This window comes from Anolis carolinensis, chromosome 3 (genome assembly GCF_035594765.1).
Source record: "Anolis carolinensis isolate JA03-04 chromosome 3, rAnoCar3.1.pri, whole genome shotgun sequence".
Lineage (NCBI taxonomy): Eukaryota > Metazoa > Chordata > Lepidosauria > Squamata > Dactyloidae > Anolis > Anolis carolinensis.
In genome coordinates, this window is record NC_085843.1 from 144135915 (window position 1) to 144157280 (window position 21366).

Below are 21366 nucleotides of genomic sequence, written 5' to 3' on the forward strand. Positions count from 1 at the left end.
GTCAGACCACACCTGGAATACTGTGTTCAGTTATTGGCACAATTGTAGGGACATGTTGACAAGCTGGAATGTGTTCAGAGGAGGACAACTAAAATGAGCAATGATCTGGAGAACAAGCTCTATGAGGAACGTCTTAAAGAGCTGGACATGTTTAACCTGCAGAAGAGAAGGCTGAGAGGAGACATGATAGCCATGTATTAATATGTGAGGGGAAGTCATCGGGAGGAGGGAGCGAGCTTGTTTTCTCCTGCCCTGGAGACTAGGACACGGAACAATGGCTTCAAACTACAGGAAAGGAGATTCCACCTGAACATTAGGAAGAACTTCCTCACTGTGAGAACTGTTTAAGCAGAGGCTGGATGGCCATCTGTCGGGGGTGCTTTGAATGCGATTTTCCTGCTTCTTGGAAGGGGGTTGGACTGAGGTCTCTTCCAACTCTATGATTCTGTGATCCATCTGTAATATTCTTTCCAGTTCTGGACACCATAAACCAAGAATGATATTGACAAGCTGGAATGCATCCAGTAAAGAGTGACCAAAATGATCAAAGATGTGGAAACCAAGTCCTATGAGGAGCATCTTAGGGAGCTTGGTATGTTTACCTTGGACAAGAGAAGACTGAGAGAGAACATGGTAACCATGTTTAGATATCTGAAATGATGTCATGTTTTCTGCTGTTCCAAGACTAGGACATGGAGAATGAATTAAAATAACAGAAAAAGGGATTCCACCAAAATATGGAAGTTTTTTTTTAAAAAAATAGAGGCTGGGTGGTCATCTGACAGGAGTGATTTGATTGCAGTTTCATGCATGGCAGAGGGTGGACTAAATGGCCCTTATGGTTTCATTCAACTCTGTAATTCTATTATTTCAAGCTTTCACCTAGTATTCTTACATTTGGCAAATGAAGAAGGTAGAAACCAAAATAGTTTGCTCTTGAGAAGTATTTTTAAGTTGTGTTTGTTAATTGCTTTCCAGTATACAACACACACAGTGCTATTCATGGTTTAAATATCCATGGTTTCATTTACCCACACTCCAACTGCAGCATACTTCTCTCCCAAGTAGAGTCAAAATATTGTTTTCATTATTTTCCACAATATTATATATCCACAGGAGGTTTTGGATTGTATCCCCTATGGATACAGAAATCATGCTGTATCTCAATTGACTACTTACATCATTTTAAGATCAAAGACTAATGTAGAAGAAGTGCTATTAATTTGCTTTTTAATCATGTGCATGTATTATTTTATTATAGTGTAGTGTAGTAGATTGTCTACCCATCTTTTTTTTAAAGCTTCATTTGATGACAGAAATCTTAGTAAAAGGGAGCTAACCTAGTCTCCCTAGAAAGAGAGTTCCAGGATTTCGGTTTAGCCATTGACTCTACTTGGACAAGATGTGTTAATTAATTTTATTCTGAAAAGAAGCAAAAAGTAATGTTATCAATCTCCCTCCTGCTGGAAAAACTGTACAGTTTTTAAAACAACTTGAAGTGTAGACTTATTTGCATGTGACTTTTTGCACATATATTTTCTGTGCTGAAAATGCTTTCCTCTAAAGAGAAAATATAGATTTATTTGTAAAACAAAATCAAATAGCATGTTGTTTTTCAGCAGTGTAAGTCCCGAACAGCAAAGATTTTAATCAGATTGGGATTTTCCTTGTTACAGTTTCTTGACCTTTAAAAGTGTGTTTTCAGACCATTTTAAATATTCTTCCCACTCCCACCAGATGAATCTATGTGGGATGGTGAGACTACAAACGGGGGCTTTCCCAAAGATCTCAGAGCCAGGAGCCACGTTATCTTCCAAGATCCCGAAGGTTTGCCTTGGTTCTTGATACATCATACATTCCAGTTTCCCCAAATGGCTAGTGACAGAACAGCAGTTCACAAACAATAGACTTCAGTTCATGGCTTCTGTGTGTAGATGTCAACAACATCTGGAAATCCAATGTTCGAGGACCACTCTTTCCAGGGGATGCATTTGGACATTTCATCCTCTTGCCCTCCCCCAACATGTTTTCATGTTGGGGGTCCTACCCTAACCAGAATAACTAGAATGCCATGAAACATGTTTTAGGAGGTCTGCACTGGGGGAAATTATCACTACACTCCATAGAGCAGGCCTACACAACCTCTAGTCCACCAGGTGTTTTGGGCTTCAGCTCCCAGAATTTATCACTATTGGATAGGCTGGCTTTCACTTCTCATAATTGGCTCCTCAGTCACCTGAAGGATCACAGGTTGTGCAGGCCTGCTCTAGAGGATATGAATGGACCCCCCCCCCCCCACACACACACAGAGGCCACGGATTGTTAAGGAGTCATAAAGGATCAGGCTTAATAATAATAATAATAATAAAACTTTATTTATACCCCGCCACCATCTCCCCAACGGGGACTCGGGGCGGCTAACATGGGGCCATGCCCAGAGCAATACAATATAACAAAATATAAAACAACATAACATAGCACCATTAAAAATACAATAAATGCATCACATCAAGAAATCAAAAAAACAGTAAAACAAGGGCAGGCCACGTGAACACAAAGATAAAACCTGGAGTGAGAGGGACATAGGGGTACTCCACTGCGGGCAGGGACATATGGAAGTGGGGTAATCTAGAGGATAGATGTTCGGGGTGGGAGTAACACAGAAATAACAGAAGTTACTCACCAAAGGCACAGCGGAAGAGCCATGTTTTCAAGTCTTTCCTAAAAGCTAACAGCGTGGGAGCTTGCCTAATTTCAGTAGGTAGTGAGTTCCACAATCGGGGGGCCACAGCCGAAAAGGCCCTCTCCCTTGTACTCATAAGGCGGGCCTGGGATAAAGACATTGGTGCTAAAAGGGCCTCCCCGGATGATCGTAAAGATCGGGCAGGTTTATGAAAGGAAATACGGTCACGGAGGTAGGTGGGTAGTTAGGTAGGTGGCTTAGTAAATATAGTGTGGTCCTTAGCTTTAGGCTATAGGCCACAATTTGGTCAATCCTGCTACATGTGGATCATTTTAATAGTGATGCATGCATCCCATTAAAATCAATTTATAAGAATTAAAATATACATGTTAGTGTAAAGTCTGCTAAAAACGAGTGCATTATGAAAATAGCATTACAAACATATTATATGAGTGGATTGCTTGAGAAAATGTACAAAATACATGTACAAAATATGTATGGGGTGAACAAAACTGTGGAATTCTACAAATCTTCAGAAATTGGATGAAATGGAGATCAAGTTGTAAAACTGAGAAACTGAGGCCCCATCTACACTGCCATATAATGCAGTTTGAAACTTTATTACATACTCAGAGTAGAATCATATAACGCAGTTCAATGTAGTTAAACTGCATCATGTGGGTCTACAGTTATCATATAAAGTAGCTCAAACTGGCAGTGAAGGTCTAGCCTGAGCCAAGCAAACAGATTTTGCTAAAGGAACTGGACTGCACTAAAGAAAAGCTTGCTTCAAACAAGAAATATTGCCTAAGAAGAAAATCCATGCATAAACTACTGTTTCCTCAAAAATAGGACAGTGTCTTATATTAATTTTTGCTCCCAAAGATGTGCTAGGTCTTATTTTCAGGGGATGCCTTATTTTTCCATTTACATTTATGGTTGAACAAAAAAATGAACATTTATTATAATGAGTATAATAGTTTCATCACAAACCAGCATAACCAGACAAACTACGAATCCTATCAAGAATGTCTTGTCACTACCATTATTTCCATGTATAACACTCTATGGTATGTACATTTACCAATCCTGCATGCTCTGGTGTTCTGTTTGGAAGGCATGCTTCCAAACAAAAACTTTGCTAGGTCTTACTTTTGGGGGAGGCCTTATATTTAGCAATTCAGCAAAACCTCTACTAGGTCTTATTTTTAGGGGATGTCTTATTTTTGGGAAAACAGGGTAGATTAAGCAAATAGCAGTGGTGACAAAATGAACATATTGGTATGGTTCCCGTCCCCTTGATCTGGTCATGTAAGTGTTATTTATTGTTATAATTGTATTATTTTAATAATGTGTTATTATGTTGTTATGTAATGTTTGTGTTGCTTTTATGACTGTAAACTGTCCTGAGTCCCATCCGGGAGATAAGGCAGTATATAAATAAAGTATTATTATTATTATTATTATTATTATTATTATTATTATTATTATTATTATTATTATTATTAGCTGTCAGTTTGTTAATGTTTAGGGATCTCTCCAAGCTTATGAGATATTTGGAGGATATGCTCACCTTGAGCAGCTCCTTTAATTTTTGCAATAAAATCCGGACCATGTTCACTATTCCACTAAATTCGAGCCATTTCATACTCTATAGCTATAGTGTTATGATTCCACTTTAACTGCCATTACAATATCTTATAAAATCCTCCTGTTTATAATTTGTGGAGAGGCATTTCAGAGAATACTAACAGTTTACCAAACTAAGCCAGAATTCCATATGATGCCTCCATGGCAGATAAATTTGTATCATAGTAGTATAATTATGTAACATGAAAGGACTCCTAGTGCTATCAGTCTTCATTATCAAATAGCCAAGTAAAAAGATAATTTCTCTAGTGGTTTGAGGTGATTGCCATCATTTGATGTAAAGCAACTGACTTAACAATTGAACAATTAATGTGCTTGATTTGCATCATTTGCAAACAATTAGCATTCAAATTAGGTCACCTATTTGAGGAATATGGCAACCAAAAGTGAGTTGCTCCATTTTATACCACCAGGTGTACTGAAAAGCAGAGGAAGTGATTCCTCCCCCCCCCCCCCCAATCAATTTAGTGGCATCTGTTGGGGAATATGTTGCCTATTCCAAATTGTGACACAAAACTGTTCCTGGATGCATGAAACTCCAAATAGTTGTGTGTGTTTAAATATCAGAAGAGACACAAGGCCTTCCAACAATGGAATGAGAATAAAAATGAAGTCTCTTTCACAGGGACTAGAAAGATTAGACAAATAAAATGAGAGCCACTGGGCAACCAGACAAATAAACAACATTAATCTTTAAGCAAGTATTTCTCTAAGGGAGCCAAGAATTTAATGAGAGAGAAGAGGTACATGGTTTTCTTTTCAAAAGATCCTGAAGATGGCAGTCTTACACTGTACTTTATTTGAGCGAAAAATATTATGATCTTTATCCGGACATATTCAGCCAACAGTTTGTTCAAATCAAGTCAAAATTCATTCATTTACTGTATCTGAAAATTATACATACATTACAATTATTCAAGTTTACTTTTCAACATCATCAAGAATTAAACCAAATACTATATAATAAATGGTGTTAAATTACACAAATTAGATTAAAGAACTGCCTTATGTAGGTAGCTTGATGCCATTGTTGGGGATTATTGCATACTTTTTTGGTTATTAGTTTCTTTCTTTTTAAGATGGGCATTATAAATAACAAAGTTTTAAAAAGTTTATTGTAGGTAAAAAAAAGAAAGAGTCTGAATGTATGTGTTTTTATGGTTTACACCATAGTACTTCGATGGATATTTGATGGATGATATACTAATAATCACATTTTTGTTACATATCAAATATTTTACAGGTGAAATGTTAAAAAGAAATAAATCATGACACTGAAAGTTATGTGAATGTAGATTTTCTTGCTGGAAAAAATATATAACAAGGCAGCAGAGAGAATAGCCATGCAGTTTTTAACCGGTATGCACTCACTCAATCTGGCAAATATATCTTGCTCAAAATCTATTCCTGTTAACTCTATAGATGTTGAGCTTATTAATGCATTACATTCCCAATTACTGTCCTATATTATCAGAGGCAATTAGATCTGTGGGATGAATTTGGGCCACTGTGGTTTGGCTCAGGTTTTGCACAGTTGCTCCCAGAGCTCTTACAGTGGGTATATAAGCAGCAATGAATGACCTCTTCTGCTGTCCAATAATAACGCACCCTCTTCAAATGATTTACAGATCTGTGGCAAATGATGCAGTGGAGAGGAACCCTGGCTCCAATTATGAAACAAGATAAATTCCCCATTCCAGTGACCCACATAGGTTTGCCTGTACTCTTAATAGCTCTTTGTCTCTGGACTTTATCCTGTAATACAGTTTTCTTCGTTTTATCCATAAAATCCTGCAAAATGTCAAGAAATTCATTCTTTTTCAGATTTCAAAAGACAGACTGACTCCAATTATTATCGTGTATATTTTTTATTCCTCTCAATGCTTTGTAGCCTCTTTTCTAACAGCACGTGGCAAGAAGACCTTGATGGTGTCTATTCTAACACTCACATTATAGATTTCTTTCTCTGCTTTTCCTATTAGACATTGTGATATTTTTAACCAAGGAATACAGAGCTATATATTCACAGTGTCTTCCCAATCCTCTAAGTAGCCGGCAAGAAAACAAGACTTACTTTATTATTCTTTTTGAACAATGTGTAGTGAATATATTCACCTTTTGAGCATGAGTACACCTGTCACAACAGACCTGTATAGTTCATCATTATTAAAAGAGTACTACATAGCTGTGCCAACATATGTGTGATTGTGTATTCAAAAAAGAAGTTCCATTGTTTTCCAGGAGATGGGATATTCCCTAGTATATATGCATAGCAGAAGGGGAGCAGAGTTGATAGACCTCAGAGCTTTTTATGAAAAGCCTGAGGTCCATCAACAAACCTCAATAAAAAGTAGGATCCAGACATATCAGGAAATAATGATGTATTTTGACTCACTGCATGGCCCAAGAATTTGTTTTCAATAACAGAACTAAACTCACAATTCTTACATCCACAAACCAACTTGCTAAACATTAAACATTCTTCATTTCCTGGCCTACTATTGTTCATCCAGTATATAGGGACCCTTCTACATAGGCACATAATGAGGCTCAGAACCAGCATGAAAAATGCCAGGTCTGAGCCTCATTGAGGTCACACAGGAGTTTCATGAGCCACCTTGGTGGTGGGATATCAACCTGATAGCTCAGCCATACTGAAAACGGTTTCAGCATGCATGGGAATGGGGCAATTCCCCTGAAAAACATCGAAACATTCCCTTACTGGCATTGTCTGCTCTTTCCATTCTGTTTCATCATAATGTAGTGAGCAAAGCAGCTTGGGAGAAGTGAGCCCCCTCCCCCCTCTGAAGCTGCTGGGCTCACTTAATGACAACAAAACAAGAAGGGAAAAACAGACAGCACTGGTAACAGGATATTTCCTTGCTTTGGGAAAATTGGGGTGCTGGAAGTAGAATGGGACTATCATTGCACCTCCCCAGGTGGCCTGAGTCTGGAGAACATGGTATGACTGTGGGGATATTACCCTGGATGCTACATCCAGAATGACTGTCCCCACTGCCCCAAAAGAGGGGAAGATCCAAAATTCTGGAGCTGGATTCAGATCTTCCTAGCATTTTTAAAAAATTCAGAATGCAACCTCATTGAGCAGTTTACCCAGATTATCTCACATTAACCTGTGTGCAGTGTATGGCTGCATCATGCTAATGCGATATCCATGTTGCATTATTTGGCAGTGTATATACAGCCCCAGTATGCCATTAAATCCAGTTCTCAATCTCATAAGAAGTATACTCATTAAATAATTGGATTTTGCATAACTATAGATTTTACCAAATTCCAAAATTCAAAGGGTCTTCTCAAATTGGGACTCAGTTATAATTGCATTCCTCTAAATTGTTTCCAAATTGTGGCAAACCTTATTATGAAGGTTTTTGGGCAAGATTTATTCAAGAGAGATTTTCTCTTGTCCTTTTCTTGAGAGAAAGTGACTTACCTAATATTAACCCATGGATTCCTATAGATGAGCGGAGAATTGCATCCTAGAATCCCCACTCATCCATGGAAATCTACTGAACAACATTAGTCCTACGATACTGGGTCTCAGGTGGGACGTGAAGGCCTAAATGTGAATATGTGGCAGGCAGATTACTATTTTGAAGGTGTTAAGCCCAAATATTGGGCTCATGTAATAAAAAGCACATTCCGCTTTCAACATATAGGAGAAATGTATTGCCAACCAAGCACAGCAAAATTGGCTAGGTATACTTTGGTCATTTTTAAAAGTAGAAATATTTATTTCATTCTATCCATATGCTTTTTGCTTTTGTTTGGGATTTTTCATTCTTTGAAAGAGAACTAGGTATTCTATGTAGGTTCTCACAGAAAAATAGCAGGAGCTATAGGTTATATTTCAGAGGAAGGCAATGACAAAACACCTCTGTGTATTCCTTGCCTAAGAAAACCCTGGAAACAAAACAAAAAAAGAAAATGTAGTTTCAAGAGTCCCCAAAGTCGATAGATACAATTATAGTTAAAGTTTTTAAAAGTGATTCTTTATGTTCCTATGTTTCTCTAAAATAACCAATTATTGCTTCTAATTGCCTTTATTTTAAAAAGGAATAGTCATTTTGCTTCTCGACCCTTTTTGGATCTTTTTCTATTAGATATTAGCCAGCTAGCAGGGCAGTTCTACTGACCGATTACTATCTTGGAAAATCCCTGAAATTGGTCATCAGAAGAAAGTTCTTCTAGCAGAAGGGGATTTTTTTTATCATTTTCACTTTCCCTGATGAAACTTTGAATGAGTGCACTATCAGTCCAATATATTTTTCAATTATGTTTAATTTATATAGCATATAGGTAAAGGTAAAAGTTTCCCCTAACATTAAGTCTAGTCGTGTCCAACTCTGGGGGTTGGTCTCATCTCCATTTCTAAGCATTGTCTGTAGACCCCTCCTAGGTCATGTGGCCAGCATGACTGCATAGAGTGCTGTTATCACTCCACTCCCCAGATTCAAACTGCCAACCTTTTGGTCAACAAGTTCAGCAGCTCAGCAGTTTAACTTGCTGCACCACCGGGGGCTCCATATAGCATATAGATGCCTCAAAAGATTCACAAATGTGTATATACATTCATAACATGAAATCCAGTCTATACTGAAGACTAGAAACTGGAAAGGTGGGAAGAGTGTGTCTTAGGCATATGCTTTATAAAATAAACACTAAAACTAAAAGTTGGAAGCAAAAAGATAAAAGAAAAATATTTACAAAACAAGCAGCTCACTCTGCTATAATATAATATGTATTTGTTTTTGTATGAATGTGCATGTGTGATATGCTCAAGTGATCAATTCCCTTTTATTTTATTATTTAAAGCTCTCTGAATGAGTGACAAAGGGGTACAAACCAGATGCAATGTAACTATTTTGGCAGTACAATCTAGTGAAAAAGGTAAAACATGTAGATTGTTTATTCCCAGATCTTTCAATTAGCATTCTATGGCACAGGACAAGATCATTTAGCCTCTCCGAACCTTCTTTAATTTCTCCACTGAGCAATGGTAATAAAAACAACACAAGGGTAATAACTCACGTCCCTGTAGTATTTTCAGGGCTGCAAGGCTTAATCAGTCTGATTGACAGAAAATCTACTGGGGCTGGGATGTAAGGGAACACTTCTTGCATGTAGTCAATATCTGTATTTGCCTTCTTCAGGTTGGTGCCTTCCCAATGTTTGCAATTCCCATCAGGTCCTGCTATCATGACCATTGTTTAGGCTTTATGATAGCTGTAATCAATACATCAGGCACCAGACTGGAGAAGTCTAAGCCACATTGCAAGGCTGTGAGGAAGGATTCATAACATAATTTCATATGCTAAAATGCAACAAGTGACCATATACAGTAGAGTCTCACTAATCCAAGCCTCACTTATCCAAGCCTCTGGATAATCCAAGCAATTTTTGTAGTCAATGTTTTCAATATATCGTGATATTTTGGTGCTAAATTCGTAAATACAGTAATTACAACATAACATTACTGCGTATTGAACTACTTTTTCTGTCAAATTTGTTGTAAAACATGATGTTTTGGTGCTTAATTTGTAAAATCATAACCTAATTTGATGTTTAATAGGCTTTTCCTTAATCCCTCCTTATTATCCAAGATATTTGCTTATTCAAGCTTCTGCCAGCCCGTTTAGCTTGGATAAGTGAGACTCTACTGTATTTTGAAAGCAACAACAGGAATCATGCAGTTCTCCAGATTTGTTGGACTAAATGTCAGAGCAACCATAAACAACACAGCCAATGATGAGGTATGTATGGAATTAGAAAGTAATATAGAAAAGATCATATGATCCCCACCTCTGCTTTAGGATTTAAGACAGAGATTTTTTGCAGACTCTGGCTTCTTTTTCAGCTTGCTTGTGATAGTTATTGGAACCTGAAAATGTCTGCGTATAAAAGATGTAGGAATTTGCATTGCCAAAACAAAGAATTACCACTGCCTATATAGACCACAGAAGCTGTAATGCAAAGGAGGACAAAGTCTATATAACTTAGCATCATCTCGCTCCCTCTCCCTCTCTCCCTCTCTCCCCCGCCTCTCTCTCTCTCTTTCTAATGTATCTTCATTTCAAGATGAAATGGTAAGACTTTTCTTCATTCATTGAGAAACTCAGATTAACAAGACACAACAAATCCCTTGTTTTGGACAAGACAGAATAGTACATTCAACTGGATGATCACCTGTTAGGTATGCTTTGGGTGTATGGTTGTGCAAGGTAGTGGATTGGACTGAGTGGTCCTTGTGGTTTGTTCCAACTCTATATTTCAATTATTCTATTATTCTAATTTTCCAATTAATGTTGAGAGAGAAAACCTTAGATGTTTAAATATTGATGTCACCTTATAATGCATACACTTCTGGAAGTTCCCCTTATAGTGAACTAAAACTCAACTGAAACACTGAAGAATTAGCATCCATCAAACTGCAAGACAGGTTCAAGTATTATCCACTCATTTTCTCTATAAAGAAAGACATGAAGTCATGGGTCTAATTTCTTTCTTCTAAAATAGATCAATATTTTCATTCTGGCTGCTTCAGACATTGCTTCTCGCTTTCCCACTAACTTGGATAAATGGCACTGAATAATAGATAGACAATGCAGATCATCAACACTGATAGTTTTTTTAAAAAAGAAAACATAATTGTTAGGAATGAGTTAAGAATGGCATTATGGTCCACAATGTTAATATGGGGAAAATACTTTGCACCTAAATGCTGAGCTATTGCTGTGGAAGAATAGGTTTAAATGTAATTTGAGATTTCATGACAGTGAAGGAATCACTAAGGAGTTGCACACACATTTTGCATGAAGACCTGAAAATATTTGTGCATACATACCAGTTTATTATTTTGGGGAAAAGGAAGAATTCTTTCTACTTACAAGTATTTTAAAAAAAAACATAGGGGAGGGATCAGAGATGTATGTGTACCACATGGCTATATCACATGAGTATTGGAATGTAGCATTTGGTCTATATGTAAAAGCCTAAGTTTTAGTCAGTAGAATCTCAAGAGAAGGGCTGAAAATAGGCAATATCTAAAACTCAGAGAACCCATCTGGATCCCATCTAGTTTAACCCAGCAAGAGGTTCTTTGGAGCAGTTTTCACCGGCTTAATTCCCTTGTAAAGAGAGAACACTGAAAGACTTGCAATGTTTTTTGCAATATCTATTAAACTTTTAAATATGCAATGCTCATCTTTAAGGAGCAAGATTTCCAAGAAACAATTGCATAGCGCTTCCACCCCCCCTACTTACTAGCCAGCTGCAAAATTCATTACTGTGTATTGATGTTTCTTTTCTATCACACCCATGACCACAAAGAACATCGCTCTCAGTCACTATCCTGAACATAAGTGTACAGTAATCTAAATCTCTTCCTCACAAACATCAACTGGTCATTCGACTTTCTGTGGCCTTAAGCATACCAAAGAAAATGGCCAGTTGATTCTTCCTCAACAACGCCAAAAGATTAGGTAGCCATAGGGCAAAAGACTGGCCACATAGCATACACACAGCTCTGTCCTTCAGTTTCTTGCCACACTCTCTATCCAAAGAAACTCTTGTCTGGTCATCAGTGCCCATTAAGCAAGTGCCAACTCACCAGGAAAACACTCTTAAAACTGATGTGAAAACTAAAATAGTGATTCTTCTTCTTCTTCTTCTTCTTCTTCTTCTTCTTCTTCTTCTTCTTCTTCTTCATTTTGCAAAAGAGATCTTTAGAGCTTTAACTTGAAATGAATGCAGTGAAATGAGAATTTCCTTTTGCATATTTTCCCCTCTCACCCTTTCTTTTTAAAAATCTAGCTGTGTGAGCTCGAAATAAAAGCTTTCAGATGTGCTAACTTCAAAAGCCATTACTCCCCAGGGTTTATAGTTCTGTCAGATGGTGAAAGGTATCTTCTCTCAAAGCACTTAAGCTATGAAGGTCTGAGGGACTCCAGAGTCTCTTTAAAATGAAAATGATGCTTTATTAAAGACATTGTTAGACCTTCTTTTAACAAGATTATCATACACACACAAAGACACACACAAAGAGATAATCCACACCAAGTCAAATGAGAATAATAGAAAGCACGTATTTACAAAAAGTAGAAGATCTTTCATTGTTTGCCTTCTTGGGTGATTAATGAGACTCTTAAACATAATCTAGTGGCAGTCCTAGCATTCCTAGTTTCTAGGTATGGAATGTTCCTTCTTTTCCCTTCTTTGATTGCTTTGTTGCTTCAGCTACCAGTACTTCAAGAACCTCATCACAAAGGCCAGGCAAAGCCTTTCCCTTTTCTTGGCTTTAGCAAGAAAAGAGAGGAGGAGCAGGATGAATCTGTTGTCCTGCGTGCAGGTCTATCACGATGATGCTTTCCATATCACACATGAGAAGCATTGCCCTTCTGCAGAGCCAGCACAATACAGAAATCTTCCAGTGTTATGGAAAAGTGTCCAACAATGCTTTCATCCTGTTTGGGAGGAGGGGGCTCAGTCGGAAGTCACATGACATTGTGTGATGGCCAATATGGGGCTCCATCCAAAAGACAATTGAAAGTATCCTAGGATGCTGATTTTAGGTAAGTGTGATGAGGTCACAACATGGCTGAACACCAGCCATGTTGCACTCTGTTCTCCATGATGTTGAGAACATAATGAGTACCATCCTGCATCACCAGGCCTCCTGAGTCTAGGAATACAGGATGGCCCTGTAAACAATAGTGGCCAGTTCCATCTTAGAATTGGTCCAACTGTTTACATGGTCTCAAAAGTTATGGTTTATTCCAGAATCTCATGGAGAATTTGGAGAAACCTGTGACTTTTGTTAATGTGGTTCAAGATTGTGTTATGTGACCTTGGCTCACATTAATCCAGATCAGCTCCAGGCATCATTTAGGTGCCATGGAGCTGATTTCCCCTCTCTCTTTGTAATAATGGGTCAGTACAAATGTCCCCAGAGAGAAGGTTCATATAAGACCTCAGTGAACAAAGAAAGATTATTGAAAATAGGAACAATCAATGGATGTGCCAAAGCGTCCAGAAGTTACCAAGATATGCTGTACCCAAATTCCAGAGAGCAATATGAAATCTAGCCACTAGTGAGTATGATGGCCACTACACATTTCAATGTTTACTCTCAGTCAATCCAGAAATATTTTCTTTGTAGGGAAGAATATGTCCTAAGCATTAAAGGTAATGTCTGCTGGGAAGGCACAATTAAATGGGAATTGTCACTGAAAATCAGTAGAGACAACACAGGGGTAGAATAATATTTTAGATGGCTTCTCTACATTTCAGCATGGTTTACTTAGTTCTTTCCTGATAAAGCAGAAGGACTATTTTGTTGTTTCTAAAGGGCCAGGTACAGGACTCCTCCTGTATCCAGCATTAATTCTTATGGCTACATGACTACTAGGAATTCCTTTGTTTGAGTTCACGGGGTTTGCTGGGAAAAGAAGAACAGTTGCATTTGCTTGTCCAGATTGACTGCAAACTAATTCACATGTGAATTTTATTCACAGCTATATCAGTGTGCTAGAATGGGTAATCAAGTAATCTACTAAGTAATCATATAAGAAGAGGTTAAGTGATTTGTACATAAATGTGTATGGACATTTTGAATTTTAGCTCAACACATTGCTGTCAAGATATTTCTTATTTCTCCTTCAGGCAGGGTGTTGGGGGAGAGCCTTCCCTGCAAACAAAATATATCTTCTTCATTCAGGGAAAAATAACTTGTTTTACCAGGCTATTGACATTTCTTCACCATCTTAGAACTCTTGCCGCAATAAGCAAACATTCTGAATTATGCAGTCAACAAAATGCATTATGAAATGCCAAATTTAACATTTCTATATTTTATAACATTTGTTCCCAGTAAAAGAACATATTGCACTCCTCGAAATGCTCTTTGGTTGGATGACCTGAAAATGTATTGTAAGTGTGTGTATAAATACTGTCATTGTGACTATATGCACCTAGTCAGGTAGCTTTATTACAGGAAAAGCTACATATAAATTCGATGACAAACTCTATGTTCACAGTGGAAATAGTGGTGGTGGGCATCAAGTAAGTAAATTAGAAATCAGAAAAGCAAACAAACAATACCAGGCAGAACAGCCCCCTACAACTAAATTATCTCTCCCTCAATTGTTTTCGCATTGCTTTAAGGTGGTGAAATGTACTTTATCTGGAATGTGAAAAAATGTTTTTGCTTCTTATCACCCAGTGGGATTTTTTGACCTTTAACTTCTAACCCAAAACAGAGTGCTCAGACAAAAACCGCACTTGATGCTCTTGTTAATTTCAAACCACTTCATCACACAGTATTTACATTTAGGTGGATGTGTGCCTGCACACACACTATTTGAAAAATGCAAGACTAATGCAGAAAGGTTTCAAAATAACCTTTGAGATCCAAGCTACCACTAATTGTAATCACCCCATTTACATGAAACACTTAGACACATTATCACCTCTGTCCAATGCCATTACTCAGAAAGTCTCATTGATTTCAGTGAAGCATATTTTCACCATGCCACTTCACAGTGTTCAAGAGTTGCATTTGAGCTAATTTTAGACTAGTTATTTGAAATTCACTACTATGGGTGTTGTGAGCCCGTTATGACCCCCCGGGCAGGTCACAGACTTCCAATCAAATATTGGTAGCCCAAAAGTGATGTCTGGAGGCTAATGCCTCAACCCTGCAAGGGAATGTAAAAATAGGAATGCGGCTGCAAGTAGCTAAGAATAAAAAGAATGATAAACTTTCATCATCCCCCCCACAAAACTCAGAAAACCTAGATAGGACTAATAACATAGAATTTTGCACAGTTCTCACCTAATCTTCACCCATTCTGAAGTGTTTCAGAAAACTAATCCACCCAAGAAACTCATGTTAGGGGTTGTACAAAGAGGTCATTTTTGTTCAGAATCCTCATGATTTTTGTTTCCATTGTTTTTCAGCAAATTTTACATTTTTATGTAATAATTACAAATTTTTCACAAGACACAGTGTTTTTAGAAATACATATTTTTATGTGAAATCCATGGTTTTTGTCCCCCAACATCTGTTATATTTCAACAAAACTGTGTTTGTTTCAGAAACAGTATTTTTTGACCCAAATACATTTTCTGCATACATTTGTTTTCAAAGATATCTTTTCCACAAACGATATGTTCTGGAAACTGATTGTATGACACCTTTAGTGTAATCTCTGTCTTCTACTGCCTTCAACTTTACCAAACATAATTATTTTTTCAATGAATCGCTTTGCATCATGATGTACCCAAAATATGACAAACTCAGTTTAGTTATCTTCATTCATAATCTTTCTTAGTTTTGTTGTGCAAGCTTTCTTTTATCACATCTTTCCCTCATGTGTGCCTACAGTTTTGTCAAGTAGGGTAGAATGACAGAATGTCATTCCATTGTCAGGCTTTACATACTTCAAATGCTGAAAAGTATATAAGTACTTTTCCAAGTTCTGTTCCTGAATTAACCAAGATCTTCCTTTCTGGTGTAGTTTGAGGCAGCCATGGAAGGAGTTTGGGGATATTTTATCATGGCAAACAATAGCCTCTCACTTCCTTTACATATCCGAGTTATGAGCAGGAGTCACTATATTCCTCTTCTGCCAAGACTCCATCTTTGCTCATTTTTTCCTGTTTTGCGTCCCACTTGCAGAAAGGTCATCAGACCAAAGTAAAAGTATTCCTACATCAGTTTAAATCCACTATGTTGGTGTTAATGTTTGTCCCACTGGTGAAAGTGTATTCATAGCCTGTTGTCTTTCTGTTGGCATTGAACTGAGAATATAATTTTATTGTACTACCTGGCCGATTGTTACAGGAGCTAAAACATATTGTTTCTGAAAGAATGTAACTTTGCAGAGAAGGAATCCTGAAAAGATTTAAACTAACTAAATAGCTCCTGGGGTTGATGTGGCGATTATATTTTGTGACAATGGCATTATACCCTTCACTTCTGTGGGACCTCCTGCCATCACAAATTTCCCCAGAAGGTGTCAATACAAGTCTGCAACAGAGCACATTACAATGTCAGAACTGCACTAAATCAGACTGTGGAGATGTCAAGGGGATGGTTACAAAATCAAGACAAAATGAAATGGTGTCAGTGTGAGTCTGCTGAGACTACATTATCATGTCAAAACAAATGGAAATAATGTGGAAAGTTACATTGCTGCTAATACAGATGAACCTATTTAAAATGCAGGGGATGTAGTAGAAGTCCCCTCTCCTCCTCCTCTCAATTAAACAGTGGGAATTCTGGGATTGGAGGCTATATTTATTAATGTACATCTGGTGTTGTTTGGGCCAGAGGGTTGGATTGTACTGCTGGCTGAAGGCCTGACTGTCACCTTTGCTCATGCTGACACATTCACATCGTCTACCCAGCAAGAAGCCTCATTAATTCCAGGGAGAGTAGTCATGAAATGAGATACTCGTCAGTGTAACAATGGCAGAATGTGGTCAAAAGTGAAGAAAAGTCAGATTTCCCTCCCCACTTCAGATTGACCCCATCTAATTTTAAATATTTAGATTTTCTAAAGCTAGAGAAATAACAATGGACATTTTGTAGGGTCCTTATTAGCAGAAGGTGTGGAGAATGCCTGCTGAGTTGCAATTTTATCTATCCGAGTTTCAACAGAATAGCAAAAGCAATGGCATAATTAAGTATACTAATGTAGATATCTGGAATTGAAGATAATCAGCAATTAACTTGATCTTATGCTTTCCTACTGAGATTTTCATGACCAGTTCACCCATGATAGCTCAGTGAAGGCAAACACCAAATTCTGAATACTTTATAAAATATTGAATATTGTGGTCTACTGAGTCAGAGCATTGGTTTTTATTGTTCAGTACTATCAGTTCTGACTAACAGTGGCTCTCTGTCTTTCTTGTCAGTCCTGCATACATTCCTCATAATACCTGATATTCACCCATCCATGCTGTAACCAGGCCAGATCCTACTTAGCTTCCAAAACACACAAGATGGGATATATTCAGGATTTGACACATGGAAAAAGTAGAATTTTCAAATTGTTTCCTACAATGGCCAGAAATTAACTATAGTTGTAGTTGACTAGTTATATTGAACAACTGTGTATCCATTTCTATTAAAAGATTAATTAGTTCTATAGGCTCCCTTTCTGAAATGAAATATTACTGCTACTGTGTATCCTGATATACTTCCTTACTTCCTTACTCACTTACTTACTTAGGTGATCCCTCATTGTCTGAGTATGATGACCTTCCAAGTGTCTTGGTGGTGGATATGTAGGTGATTGTGGAGCTCTATTCTTGACCCAAATATTCTTCCACAGTGAGGGCATCGGTTTCCAGGTGGAAGCCGATCCCGGTCAGGGTTTACTTGGCACGCCTTCCTCTTGACACATTTCTCCCTTTCGTCCTCCATTTGTGCCTCTTTGAATTCCACAGCACTGATGGTCACAGCTGACCTTCAGTTAGAGCACTCAAGTGCCAGGGCTTCCCAGTTCTCTGTATTTATATCACAGTTTTTTAAGGTTAGCTTTGAACACATCTTTAAATCTTTTTTCCTATGTACCAACATTCTGTTTTCCGTTTTTGAGTTGAGAGTATAGCAACTGCTTTGGGAAACGTAGCAGCAGCATTCGGACAACGTGGTCAGTCCAGTGAAGTTGATGGTGTAGGAGCATCACTTCAATGCTGGTGGTCTTTGCTTCTTCCAGCATGTTGATATTTTTCCACCTGTCTTCCCAAGAGAGTTGCAGGATTTTTCAGAGGCAACAATGATGGAATCATTTCAGGAGTTGAATGTGATATCTATAGACCGCCCACATTTTGCAGGCGTATAGCAGGGTTGGGAGGAAATTGCTTTATAAACAAGCACCTTGGTATCCCTACGGATGTCCCAATCTTCAAACACTCTCTGCTTTGTTCACTTCATTGCACTTGCAGAGTGCAAGTTGTATTTCAGTGTCAATGTTGACTTTTGTGGAGAGGTGACTGCCAAGGTAGCGGAAATGGTCAACATTTTCTAATGTTACACCTGTAAGCTGTATTCCTAGCATTGCTGAGGGATTGGCTGGTGACTGCTGGAAGAGCAATTTGGTTTTCTCAATGTTCAGTGAGAGGCTGAGCTTCTCATATGCTTCTGCAAAGGTGTTTAGAGTGGCTTGTAGGTTGTCTCCTGAATGCGCACAGATAACGTTATCATTGGCATATTGGAATTCTATAACAGATGTTGTTGTGATCTTGGTTTTGGCTTTCAGTCTGCTGAGGTTAAACAGCTTGCTATCTGTCCAATAGATGATTTCTACTCCAGTGGGAAGCTTCCCATCAACAAGACGAAGTATCATAGCAATGAAGAGGGAAAATAAGGTTGGGCCAATAACACATCCCTGTTTGACACCTGATTCCACCTTAAATGGGTCACTTTGGGGGTCACTGCTGTCTAAGACTGTTGGCATCATGTCATCGTGAAGGAGCCACAAGATGTTCACAAATTTGTCAGAGCATCCAATTTTTTAGAGGATGGTCCAGAGATCACTGTGATTCACTGTGTCAAATGTCTTTGCAAGGTCAATGTATACCATGTACAGAGGTTGATTTTGTTCTCTGCATTTTTCTTGGAGCTGTTGTGCAGTGAAGATCATGTCATCTGTTTCTCTGGAGGGGCAGAAGCCATTCTGAAATTCTGGGAGGGTGCCTTCTGAGACAGGTAGAAGTTGGTTTGCAAGGTTTCTTGCAAGGATTTTCCCAACGGAGGTTAGAAAAGAGATACCTTGATAGTTTCTGCAGTCAATTCTTTTCCCTTTTATTGAAAAGGGTGATGATGGTGGTATTCTTGAAGTTCTACTTCAAAGATCCTGATGTATATATATCAGTTGTTCCCAATCTTTGGGCTTTTAGGTGTTTTGGACTTCAGCTCCCACAGTTCCTAACAGCTGGTAAGCTGGCTGTGATTTCAGGGAGTTGAAGTCCAAAACACCTGGAGGCCCAAAGGTTGGGAACAACTGATTATACACACACACACACACACACACACACACACTACACTCACTATAGTAGGACTATGAAAAATTATCGTTAGTCCTCAGATCAAATTTGTTCGATTTGTACTTATGAAGTGATATCCAACACGTGGGTGTGGCCCGTGCCAAAAACTTAACAATTGAAACTTACCTAACCTTGGAAACTTCCCAAAGTCAATCTCATTTTCAGCACAAGCAAGCAAAACAAAGGCAAAAAGGCTGCCTTTCCTCTTTAAATTAATGGCCTCTTGCCATTAGAAGAGGGAAGTAGCAGGGAGAAAACAGAGTTCACTGGGAAAGAGACTGAAAGCAAAGAGTTCTGGGAAATGTAGTTTGGGGAGGTGAGGAACCCTATGCCAGAATTCAAAAGGCCCTACCCTAAACTACATTTCCCAGAATTCTGTTCATCATCAGAAAGCCCCACATGAGAGATTTGTCTCTCCGTTGCAGCAGCAAGCCAGAGTTCCAATAAATTGTTGAATCTGTAAAGAGGAGGACTGTATTATTTATTTATTTACAATATTTATATTCTGCCCTTCTCACCCTGAAGGGGATTCAGGGCATATTACAATGCACATATACATGGCAAACATTCAATGCCATTATCAGACATACGACATATACCCATACTGTACACGTACTGGGTATGGCTGCTGTGGAGATTGCCTCCTGGGATCACCATGCATGATCCCAAAAGGCATCCTCGCAGCCATACCGCCTCCTCAGGCTCAGACAGCCATGAGAAGTGGGATGGCAATGCCAGCCTTCCCTCCATGCCCCCGCTTAGTCCTTTAAAATAAAGAAAAAGTTTCCCTACCAAAGTAGGATGCATGTTGCTTGAAAATGATGCTACAGAGCTTTGGAGAAGGGAGAGGGAATTTCCCCTCCAAATCTCGGTAAAATCATTTTCAGGTAATATGGAGCTAAGGGAATTGTCCTGTCTTGATAGGGAGGTTTTATCTATCTATTTTAAGGGCTAAATGAAGGAGGGAGGGGGATGATGGCCATGGCCATCTGTGTTGATTTTATATCAACACAGGTAGATATCTGGCCACCCTCCAGCCAGAAAGGCAAGAGTTTGGCCTCTATCTGGCCCCAAAATGAAAGAGGAATTGGTGTTTTAAATGCCAATTCCTCTCTCATTTTAGGCTGTCTTGAAGAGACCATAAAGTGGTCATTTTGATATTATCATCTTTCACATGGCATAAAATCATTTCCAAAGATGCACAAATCAAGTACTTCCTGCATCCTTGACCTCATCTACACTGCCATACAGTGTGGTTTGAATCGTATGGTCAGTGTAGACCATATGATGCAGTTCAATGCAGTTAAAACTGTACTATATGCATCTACACCACCTATACAATGCAGTTCAAATCTGTGTTATATGGTAGGTATATGGGGTCTCCCTTTCTGGAAAAGAAAAAAAGGAGCAAAAGAATTCCTATTGGCAAGATTATTGCAATTAGACTGATAAACAGAGAAAACTCCCTTGCAAACCTTAATAATATTGGCAGAAAGGACTTTTCGAAAGAGAAGGGGTCTTTAAAAAGTAAGCTTAATTTATTTAACTCTACAGACACCTGCTACTTCAGTAGCTATTTGAGCACACTTCCTGCAGTTGATGTGTCACCTTGTAGCCCCCTTGTTAACTTTCTTGTTTTCAGAGTCTTTCAAAATAAACTTTAAAACATCTTCAACACCTGTAAAAAGAGAGAGATTCTTCTAATAGAACACAGATATATAAAAAGGTGCATTTAAGTGCACTGGGGGTCAAATGAATAGATAGCAAAGGAAGGTAATCACAACCCAGGTTTTTACAAGCACATCTCATCCTGATCATTCTCCCGTTGGCTTGCTGGGAATGGACTTGGCTGTAACATAAAAAAGAATCCATTTAAATCATAGTCGTGAAAGGCCATTTAAAAATGATGGCACTAGCAAACAGACTTCTTGCACCGCTCTGCATTTGTACATATT